Genomic DNA, 12,027 nt, shown 5'->3' on the forward strand with positions numbered 1-12,027 from the left:
AAAGGGAGAGGTGAGGGAGTGGGATGGGAGGCCAAAAGCAGGGAGGGAGGGGAGTGACAGAGAGGGGGAGTAGCAGTTCTTGCAGGAAAGTGAAGCAACGTTCCATGGCTGTCTTCGAGGCTGTGTTTGTTTTACCTGCAGGCTGGAAAGGAGGAAGATGGACACATTTGCTGGGCTGGCCCCCTTCCACCTCAGGTCCCCCTCGTGCAGTGTAGGGACAGCTACATCCCAGCAAGGGATAGAGGCTAAGTGCTATCACCGTGCCCTTCCCTTCCACACAGCGACATTCCCAGCTCTGAAGGGCTTTGAGGAGGGCCAGCAGGAGCCTGACCCTCCATGCACAGACACACTTGTATGTGCCAGGACACACACATGCATGCACACATGTATAATCAGATGACTCACACGTGCTCCAGAGACACAAAGCATGAGCATCCCGTGAAGCAGCCAGGTGTCCCCAGAGTGCCTCATCTGCTTCACATCACCACCAGAGACTGATGGCAGGAGGCAGAGGGGAAGGGGCTCGGGGTTCGCTGACCCCTCTTTGTGCTGAGTGTCTGGGTTTAGGAAGGATTCAGACTTATTACAAACCTCTGGAGTGGTTGTTTTCTTGGATTTCTGTCATGTCACGACGAGCTTTCTCTGGGCTGAAAAGGGCAAGGGTGTGGATCTTATTCCATAAACTCCTCTGAGATGAAGGTAAGCCCATAAGGCCAGGGGTTAAAAGGACCCACACCAGGCTGGAAATAATAACATGAAGGACTATGTGAATAACAGGATCCCGGTGGCTCTTCAGGAGAGGTCAGGATGGACAGAGGGTGATGGATGGTTGCTATTGAACTGGCGCGCGGTGCGAGGAGCAGTGCTGAGACAACTCCCTTCCCTACACTTGCTAATGGATAGGAGGGAAGATCTGTCCTAGTCTGTCAAGTGCGGTGCTGCCCATTGCTTCCTGCTGCCTGGCTGACAGAGTGTTTTATTTATGTACCATGACCTATGCAGCGATGGTCAGCCCATCGCTCACTCCAGCATCACAAGTAGGATTTTATCCCGATGCAGTAGTGATGGCATCCAGGCAGGGGTCTCCAGCACTAAGCTCCCTCTCCCAGGTAATCCACAGCACTTCTCCTTCAGCCAGCAAACGCACGGTAGTATGGGAGACGGCAGCAAGCAGGGACTGTGTGCCAGGAGTGGGAGAGCGGAGGCAAAGTGTGGACCACCATGCGGCACCCACCCAGCCCATCTCTTCCCCATCCCGCTGCCACCCCCCCAGCCCAAGGATATCAGAGCTAAGCGAGGCAACATCCCAGAACAGCAGCGAGAGCAGCCCAGGATTTGGGCAGGAACCGGTTCATTTGCAGAATATCCAACCCAGCAGGCCTGGTTGGCTCTGCCTCTGCCTTTCTCCTCCTGCCGTAATTCATCCCGCAGCAAAGTGAGACTAAACGGCTGCCATATGGATTCGATAGCACACCGCACCTGTTTCCCACTGTAGATAACCACATGTGGTGCAGCGTGATGGAGAGCCCGGGCTGCATGCAAGTGTGCATCGACCCCGCAGCCAGCCTTGCACCATGGGGTGCTGCTGCTCTGCACTCTGCTGCAGCCCCTTCTCGAGCTGCTACTGGAGCAGCTTTGGTGTCCCAGGGAGCAAACCCTGAGCTGTGCAGGAGAGTTCATCTGCAGGCATTATGCGGTCCTGTGTCACCAAGCAAAGCAGCCAGCAAGAGGAGAGGGGGGGGGGGGGGGGGGGGGGGGGGGGCAATTTTCTCTCACTGTCTATACATTTTCTTTTAGGGAACGTAAATTTCCACGAGGAAATAAACTGTCACTGACCTATAGAAACCATCTGACCAAAGTCCCTGGAACCTCTGGGATGAGTTTACAGAATTCTGCATAAACACCGCAGACAAGGCCCAGGCCTGTTGTGGGTGTGCTGCAATCTGAACGCATGTTTATGGATGACACTGTCAGGACTGCTTCTCTGTGGCCACCTCTTTGGGTCCATGCAGAGCCTCCTTAACCCTGCTGTGTCCTGCAGGGAGCTGCTGCTCCTGCCACAGCCCAGCCATTCGCCATTCACACAGGCATACAGATCTGGCTTCTTGCTTGGCAGCCCAAGGGAAAGCCCCTGCTATCTCATCCAGCCCATTTCCACCGTGACCCTCCCCAAATGCTAAAATATTTATCTCAAAAGTAGACATTAAAATTTAAGGAAAGCCAAATAGAAATTAAACTTGTGTATTTTAAGATGAAATGAGTCCCGTAAGGTGATCATGCTGCTATGCACAGATGATTGATGTCTGTTTATTTATCTGCTACCACTAAATGCTTGCAAAGGAGAGAAGAAAGGGACAGAGCCGAGCTCTGCAGGCAGGCACAGCTCCTGTGGTGTGGCTGTGCCTAAATGTGAGATCGGAAGGTCCTCTCCTCTCCTCTCCTCTCCTCTCCTCTCCTCTCCTCTCCTCTCCTCTCCTCTCCTCTCCTCTCCTCTCCTCTCCTCTCCTCTCCTCTCCTCTCCCACTGCCAAGAAAAGCTCTCTCACACATGAGAAGAGCTTTGATAGCTTCTGTCATGGGCTCCCTCCCTGGCGTGGACAGCCCAGTGCTGCTCGCCACCTGCACTGTCACACAGGCAAGACCTTGCTCTCTCCTGCCTGGAGATCCCAGCCACTTCTGCTGGCTCTATTTCCTTTTCCTTATGAAGCTGCTTTGTTGGTCTGGCTACTATTTGCATAATGGTGCCCTTAATCACTTGAGGAGGAAATCATTTCCTTTCACTGGAACTGGGGACCTTTTCATTGCATTTATTTATACATATACATTCCTGAAAGCCATGCACTGACAGATGCTGGAAGTGGCAGCCCCCTGCTCTGCAATCAGACACCCTCCGCCCCGGCCCTGCGGCTTCTTTTAACATTCTTGTTTCTCCGCAGACAACAAGGTTTGTTGATTGAGTGGTGCTGCTTTGCAAACGTCTCTCATTGGGTCCCAGCCATCTGTTAATGCGTTCAAGGTTACCCGGGGGCTGACTCACACCCGTGTCTCTCCCTCCTGCTCTTCCCGTACTGGACTTCCCCAGGAAGGGCTCTGTGCCAGGGGCAGCAGCACCCAGGGTAGTGTTAGATGTCACCTACAGGTTGCTGGGTGATGGGGTCCTCCCACCCACCACTGCCGGCTCCATGCTCAGGTTTCCTTGCTGCGTGGGTAAATAAATATGTGTGTGTAAATAAAGTCCTGAGAGAGACGCAGGGGGAAGAGACTGCTGCTGCAGGGATGCAGTCAAAAAAAGGGAATGTGGGGAGAGGAAGAAGGAAAGAAGCGAGGCAGGGGTGCAAAGAGAGGTCTGCAAGATGCAGATAGGAAAACAGTGAGGCTGCATCCCAGGGTACAGGTGAAGACTGGTGCTGAGGAAGGCACTAGTGGGGTTTGCTGCCCTGTGCAGCAGAGTGCACACATGCAGAGATGCTCTGCCTGCAGGAAGGCTGGGCCAGGCACATGCACTGCTACAGATGGGCTCCTCTGAGCAGCAGCTGCCTCCCAACCTGAGGAAGAGTGGGGCCTGCTGCCCACCCCAGGGCATGGGGAAGCTGCATTATGGTCAGCCCTGGGGGTCCCACCATGCCCTGTGCCTCTCACTGCCTGGGAAGCTCAGAGTAGAAGCGAGATGGGACTTCTCCAACTAAGTATAGGGAGCTTGGAGTTGTTTTTGTTCTTTTTTTTTTTTTTTTTTTTTTTTTTTTTGGTTGCTGTAATTGGCTGGTTTTTGTTTTTTTTTGTTTTTTTTCTTGGAAAAGCACTGATGTGTCCAAACAATTCTCTTTACGGGAATGTGCTGGTTTCAGCTTAACTCTTTTCAGGAATTTCTGGTCAAAAGAGAGAAGTGGGAGAGTTCTACCATCCCATCCTGCCCTATCCCATCCCACCCCATCACAGGGCACAGCATGGGGACAGCTCCAGCCCTGCCCACCCCTGGGCCCACCCGCTCTGCTGGAGCCCTCTGCCCACAAGGGCTGGGGGCAGGCAAAGGGTTTCTCCCTTTTTGGAGATGTGGCTTTGATTAGAAGTTTTTGGAATAAAAATGAGCAAGTAAAGCACAAGGCAGTTTGGTTGACATTGCTCTCTACTTCCGCTCTATGCTTCCTGTGAATGTTCCCATATTAGTCACCATTCCTCACGAAAATCATCTCCTCCCCCCATCCTGCCAATGCAAAATCCTTGGTTGGAGTGACCACAGTGTGAGGAGCGGAGCCCAAACTCACAGAGGTTTTGCAGCAAGTTATTGGCACAGGGATGGTCTGACAGGCAGCAGCCCTCTGGCCTCTCTGCATCCCAGCTGATGGAGCTCCCACCTGCCCCCTGCACATCACCCACCCCACACCGGCCATGGCAGCGCTCGGAGGCAGTCTGCAGCCCCTCCAGCTGCACTTAAGAGACTCCGATCCTATTTAATGAATGATCATTAACTGGGGACATTTCAGATGAGAAAATTGTTTCAGGAACGAGCAATTAAATCTTAACGCTTAGATCACGTAACTCATTTCTAATTAAACTCACTGTAAATTATAGCAACGGTATTTATTTTTAATGAGAAATAAAACTGGAAAGGAATTGTGGCCGTTCAAGAAAATGAAATGAGTGGAAGGGAGGGAGCAGAGTGGGAGGAAAGGGCAGGGAGTGGAGGGGGTGTAACCAGACACAAAAAGGCTCTTAAAACCCCCCTGAAGGATGTGGGCAGTGATGTCCATTCCTGCTCTGTGCCCAAAGACCTCCTGGCAGCAGCTTTTTCTAGGTCTGACCTTTCCCAAAGGTGGGCAGAGCTCAGCAGCAGCAGCCCTTCTCCGTTTGGCTGCTGGGAAGTGGATTTTCTTCCCTCTCTCTCTCCATACAGCTGTGACGTGACAAGGAAAAATGGTGCCCATATGGAGACATTAATGATCAGAGGTTCAGAGCAAGCACGGAAGGGCTGATTGCTCTCCAAGCAAGTATTAATCACATCCATCGTGATGCGGCCGGGGAGGGCAGGGGCAGCGAGCAAGAATGGGCAGGTAGAGGCTGGAGGGATGTGTGGGACTGTGTGGGTCTGCTGGGAGCCGGGCAGGAAAACCTGAGGGTGCCCAGATGGGTCTCACCCACAGTCCATGGCAGGAGCTGCTGCACTGCATGCACGGGGCGTGAGGACAGGCAGCCCCTGCACGGGGCGCTCGCAGCAGGTGGAACCCACCATCAGCTGCAGACAAAACGCATTCCACGCAGTCACGCCGGGCTCAGCAAGGCTGCAGGGCTGTGCAATAAGCCCCATGTGCACGTGTACATCTGTTGCTAGCTTCAGTAAATAATCCCTTCCTATCCAACACACCAAAGCCCTCCGGGCCAATTGCACAGCCTCATTGCAATTGTGCTGTTGGTGTCTTTCACCCAAGGATCTCAAAGTACTTTGCAAACAGTAATTAATTGGAATCATCACCCTTCAGTATCTTGTTTATTCTTAATTTTCAGATGGGGAAACTGAAGTGAGGGCTGGGGCCGAACCCAGCCAGAATCACTGCAGGAACGGAGGCAGAGCAGTTCCTGGATGTCACAGCGTCAGTCCCTGCAGGACAGCCTGTAACAAAGCACTGCAGCTGTAGATGCTGTGCACGGGAATAGCCCTGTTGCTCAGGCCAGAGGGCTGTTTTTAGTGGAAAACATGCCAGTTTGGATGCAATAATAATAGCTTTAAGCCCACAAAATTGCATTCACACCAACCCTGCTTGGAAAATCATTCTGAGTGTCAGGACTGAGCAATGCCCAGCCGAGTCCAGCCAAAGGGCAGCCCCAGCCCTTATACAGTAGCACAGAGGCACGTCCCCAGCTGGAGAGGTGTGAGGGATGGGCTCACACACTGAGCTGGTGACACTGCAGAGCTCTCGCGCTGGGACCCTCTGTGCCTGCAGAGGGATGGGCAGCACCACACCACGGGCAGCCGGATCTCAGAGCAAACACAGCTCCTCTGCCTTCCCAGCAAGCTTCCCACAGGGCCCCCGGGGAGCTCTTCCTCTCACACTGGCTCTGTTTAAACAAGCTCAGTGCCTTGACACCGCTGTGCACACTCCTTCCCCGAAAGCCTCACTAATGACTTTTTCCAAGGGGCCCTCTCATGCCGCTAAGCCTGCGCTGGCTGGGCCGTGCGGTGCGGCTCGGCAGCTGTCTGCACGCGGATTTCCATCTGATGGGCGTGCAACAGCAGCAGCCACGGCGCTGGGCTCTGGACAAAAGTAATGATTATTTCCCCCCTCCTGAGAGCCCGGCTGTGTCCGAAGGCTTCCTGGCAATCATGCCGCTGCCGCACGGACGCCATCCACCCCAGCCCCACGGGCACCGCGGTGAAATAACCATACACGGCCGCTTCAATTGCAAATGGTTTTCCCCATGGCTATTATCACACCGAGCTGTGACCGGCACTAGTGGTGACTGAGTGAGAAAGGACGGAGATGTGCAGGTGGGGAGAAGCGGAGGGGTGGGGATGCGTGTCCTGCCAGCACCTGGCTGGGCCCTGTTGGAGGAATAAAGGGAAATCCTGGAAACCAGCGGTATGCGCACAGCATCTCCCTGCTGCAGGATGCAGTCACAGAGCTGATGGGGAGCGGAGGCTCTACCCCAGCTTCTGCCAGCCCCATTTTTTGCCACCCCTGGAAAATCAGTGGGGCTCCCAGCTCAAGACTGTGCTGGGTGGGACTGGGGTGAGTGGTCAGGTAATCAGACAGGTGGCAGGGAGAGGTCCTGCTCTTCCCTTTCCCCTGGTTTATTTGCATTTGCAGAAATGAGTGGAGAAAGGTCCCCTTCTGGCTAAGCAGTAAATATAAAAAAGGAAGAGATGAGCACGTGAGGGAAATGCTGTTAATGGGAAATGACACGCTGGCTGCCCCGAGGCAGGTGTCTCACAGGTCTGCAACAGGCTGCGCCCAGGTGGGGAGCAACACATGCAGCAGAGCGCGGGGGAGAGAAACAACCTGCAACCCTTCCAACTCCAAAAGTCACATACGGCTTCAGCACCTGGGGATTTCTGCAATTAGTAGCAATTATTGTCCCATTACTCTTTACACCATACCAAGAGGATTTATCCCGGCCTGCTCCTCTCCATGCCCCGTGGCTGCAGGCAGCAGGAGGCGGGCACCGGCCACTGCCAAATTTAGCCCCGCTGTTTCTGTCTGCAATGGCATGTGCTTATGGGAGAGGCCAAGTAACCAGGTCAATGTTAAACACATGCCCCTTCAGAAAGATTATCCGGAGTGTGTTTTCCATGGCCTCGGACAGCTGTGCTCTGGCAGTATCATCTGTCTTTTAGCAGTGCCCCGCAGAGCTCTGAGGTTGTCGTTAGTTAGGCAAGAAGCAAAGTGAGAAAAGGAGCAGAGGCAGCAGCAGCACCCAACCCTCCTGCGCAGTGTTTGCTCAGATCCTGCATGGCCAGTGGCAGCAGGCGGTCATTAGGCAGGGCAGGTGATAGCAGAAGGACATCAGCCAGAGAGCAGCATTCTGTTCTTCCCTGATCTCCAGCCCAGGGCTGTACTAAGGCAGAAGCACAGCCCAGAGTCCGATGCCTGCATCTCCTGCACTAGAGAAACAGTGATCAGAGGGCTCCTTGCTGTGCTGCACTGGCACTGCCAGCTCTCAGACCCCTCAGCATCCCCACAAACCTACAGGTACCAGCACCAGCCTCTTCCCACCCAAAGGTCCTGTCTTCCCCCGATGATGGGGATGTTGGGGAGGGGCAGAGTGCGGATGCAGAGTGAAGGGAAGGGACGGGAGTGGTGGAGGGAACTGCTCCCTGATGGTAACTAATGGTATTAGATCCAGATCAACCCAGGAGCTAAAACCTCCAAGCCTGTGGTTTGGATCTGAATCATGTAGGAGCTGCAGCATTAACACCCTCGCCAGCTCCCCGCGCCTGCCCATCCACACAGCTCCCTGCAAGGAGCTGCAGAGGCCTTTCCCAGCTGTACCGAGCTGCCCCAGATAGATACCCGACAGCTGGAACAGAGAAAAATGGAGCGGGTTCCCTAACTGCCAGCGTGAGCCGATCCATCACACTGGTCCTGGCACCTCTTTTCGGAAGGGAATCAAAGGGCTCCTTAGTGAGAAGGGATGAAATGACAGGTAGAAAGGCCAGAGGATAAATCCTGCTGCCTACTGGGACTGTTAAATATTAGGAGAGATTAGTGTCTGACAGGGGAGAGTAGGGCAGCAGCTCTGCTAAACAGCCAAAGAAATGCGTGGAATTCCTGCTCCTTTGTCAGTGGTAACGCACAACACTCAGAGTGGAATAAAAGGGAGAAGAAAAAGTACCTTTCCCTGATTTAAATTAAAAAAAGAGCCCATACAGAAGCCCATCCGGCTCAGCCCTTCCTGGAGCTGTCTGGGCCAGGAGCAGTGTGCTGGTGTGATGGAGCTGCAGGAGGAGGGAGCAGGGCCTCAGCTCCCCTCATCAGTGTCAGCATCACCGCCCATCCTGCCCCTGCACATCACCTACTGCATCCCAGCCCCCCCCAGGGGCTCCCTTGGGAAGACACTGTGGGTAAACAGATGAGAAGAGGAGGAAGGGTACAGCGAGCGCGGCACTCAGGGCTGAAGTGTCCCTGCCTGTCCCCCCTTTCCCCAGGTCTGTGGGAAAGGCAAAGTCAACCCATTACCAGGACCACCCCCGAGGAGCACGTGGGCGTCTCACAGTGTTTTCGGGGGGAGCCAGAGAAAAACACCCCTCTCCAGTGTCTTTTACACCCCATTAGAGGAGCCTTCCCAGGAAGGAATTTCTTTCTCTCATTACAGAGAAACACAAGCAGGCTGCACTCACAGGCTGCAAATCAGTCACCTCTTCCCCAGCAGTTCCAGCTACACCAGTTCTTCAGGGCTTAAGGCAAATCTTGGAACAGAAAAGGGAAAGAACCCCCCAGAGCCCCCCCGGGGAGGACACAGTGATGGCACCGCAGTGACACAGCTGCAGCCATTGGGGATGAGGGGTCAATCCAGCTCAGGTAGATTATGTGGAATGATAGTTCCCATTTCCTTGCTAAGGCATCATGAAGCGCTTTGCTCAGACCAGTAAAGTACATGTGATGGGGTTTAAAATATTATGAAAATTGGCCAATTTTCATACTTTCAATGTCTGGCATGCCACAGCTTATTAACCAGGAGAGAAGCTGCTATGTCCGACAGGTGAGTCAGGGTGTGCGTGTGTGTATGTGTGTGTGTGTGTGCAGGGCTGCACACAGCTGGCGTGCCACTGCACAGGGAGAAGGAAGTGAGGCAGCAGGAAGGGAGGCAGCAGGGTGTTGTGCAAGCATCTGTGTGAGCAAATACCCATGAGCGTGAGTGCCCACTTGTGCAATGTCTGCATGTGCAAGGTCCACGTGTGCCGGCATCCACATGTGCAAGCACCCACACAAGCAGTGCTTGCCAGGTGTGTGCTGGGGCTGCAGGCAGGCTGTAGGAGCAGACCTCTGGCCCAGCCAGCTGCAGGCTGAAGGGGACTCATGCAGAGACCTGGGCTGTCAGATTCAGCTCCCCCCTAAAGTGAAATTCAGACATGTGTCAGACTCCCATCTTGAACTCGTTACATTTCTTCCCTCAATTACCCCTTTGGAAAGCTATTTAATAAACCCCCTCATCTGCCGATTAGGAGAAACCTTTAATTTTTAGCTGACATTTATTGGTGACAGTTTTCCACCAATTTAGCTTTATGCTGAAGGTGTCCTCTCACTGAGAGTTCCTGGCACTGCCAAGAGTTTCCTAGCCCAAGTATTTGTCACAAACCCCCCAGCCCCCACATTTTCCAGACTACATAAGCAAACATTTAGAATCTGTTCTCCTGTCTGTGTCCACTGAGCCACATTTGCTGATCCATTTGAGAAAAGAATCCACAGATGCCTTGTGTTAACCTCAGATCAGCAAACCTCCTCCCTCCTTCTCATTCTCCATACAAATCCCAAACATCCCCAACTGTCCCCCATCCTCCAGGTCCTCCCTGCCCACGTTCCCTGTGCCCCTCCAGCCCTTAGGACAGGAAGGTGGTGGCACTGCTGTTCCTCCCCACAGTGCCACCAGTACCCTGGGACCCCTTCCTGAGAACCTGATGGTGATCCCACATCCTCCTTAGGACAGTGCTGCCAGTCCTGGGGGCCATGTGGTGTGACACGGACCTTCCCCAGTGCAGAACACTGCTGAGATCAGGGCTGAGATGCAGCCCTGATGCTTCCAACCTGGATACGACACCATAGTCACCCAGACCACTTGGGGAGGCCACACTGAGGACCACAAAACCATTTGTCATGGACAGCCCTGAGAAAAAGCAGAGGTGTTCCTTTGTGCTCCTCAAACTATCAGACACCACTCCACGGCTGCTGCCAGACCTTGGGAAGGATGCACTTTGTGACCTGAACTTCTGAGCAATGCCAGAGCCTGGAGCAGGGCCGCCAGCAGACAAGGAAAGCAGCAGCTCCTGTGAGTCCTGGTGTCTGCTGGCTGCACACCAACTGCTGCGGGATCACACTCAGAGCAGGTAGAACAAACAGCAGCATCCCCAGCAGCAGCACTGTGCCCATGGTAGCTACAGGCTGGCAGGAGCCCCATCACCACCACTGGCACTGCCAATGTTATCTTTGGATGCAAAACCCAGGGAAAATGGAGTGCTTGGAACAGGACGGGCTCTCCTGGGCTACATTAGTCATTCCTCGTTAGAAAAGCCCTGCTGGTTTCTTTGTTTCTCTTGCTCTCCAGTGTACCTAGATAAATACATTTTCTAATTCTCTGAGTCCCGCTGAATTGAAGAACAGCAAGGTGAGAATATTAAAGCAGCAGATTACCAAGTGCAGCCCACGAATGAGAAGTCCAGCAAAGGGATGCTGGGGAGGGGGTTGGGGTAACCTGCAGAGAGGGGGCAGAGGAAGAGGGAGGGAAGAAGGAAGAAGTGGATGGAGAAAAGAGAGCGCAGGGAGAAACCAGAGGTGATGGAGGAGAGTGGATGGGGGGAGCCGGGCTGCAGGGAGCTTTGGCAGCCACAGGAAGTGTTACACATTTCAATATTTAATGATTCAAAAACACAACCATTAACATGTCAGAGGCAGAGGTAAATGGCAGAGCTTTCTTTTTTACAAGCCTTGATGTCTTTGAAGAACAAGTGCCATATAAAAGTGAGGCTTTTAAAGCATTTTGGCTGGCCCTGCTGCCTGCCTCCTGCCCTCTGAGGGAGCACTCCCCCTCCAACACTGCCCATGTTTGGGTCCTTTTGTCTGTTTGTTTTTCTCCTATTTACTTTTCCTCCCATCCCACCCTGGGCCTGAGATCTTCCTGCTGTGACGCAGACCCCTGAGATGGGGATAGCTCTGCTCACCCAACACCCTCCTGGGAACAGATTTGCATCGGGTGCAGACAGTGACAACTTGCAGCCATCACTCCCCCTCCTGCCCCTGCGGTACTCTCCACCTGCTTCTCTCCAGTGCTCCTCATCCCTCCTCCTCCTCACCTCACCCACAGGGACACCTGCAAGGCAGAGGAGCAAGGTAGGGTACAGTGCTGTATGCAGGAGGGACTGTGAGCCTGAGGGGGAGGAGTGTTGATCATTTACCTTCCACACTGCATTGCTCCTGCCCATCCTGACTGACCTGGGGTGTCAGGACAAGGCAGGAGGAGCCTTAGGAGCTGCAGAGCTCACTTCTCATCTCCCAGGGACTGGAGGGGACACTAAGCACACCCAGGCACTCCGGTTGCCCCTGCTGCCATCAGTTCTGGCCCAGGTGCTAAAGCAGAGCACATTGAGCACAGCTGGCACTTCTGCCAGCTCCTGACCACGTATTGCCATGTAAATCAATGGTGTAAATCTGAAATAAATGAAAACCCAAGGAGTGTAAAACAAGACAGGAGGTGGTGCATGCCAATCACGTATGCAAGGTTCAAGTTACTTGCATTGCTCCAGCAAAGGGAGCAGCAGGCCCTTAAAATTCCAGCTTTGGCAATGAGAATGAAAGAGCACCATTTTGGTAGGGAGAGCTCTGCA

This window comes from Gallus gallus, chromosome 4, assembly GCF_016699485.2.
Source record: "Gallus gallus isolate bGalGal1 chromosome 4, bGalGal1.mat.broiler.GRCg7b, whole genome shotgun sequence".
NCBI classification, from domain to species: Eukaryota; Metazoa; Chordata; class Aves; order Galliformes; family Phasianidae; genus Gallus; species Gallus gallus.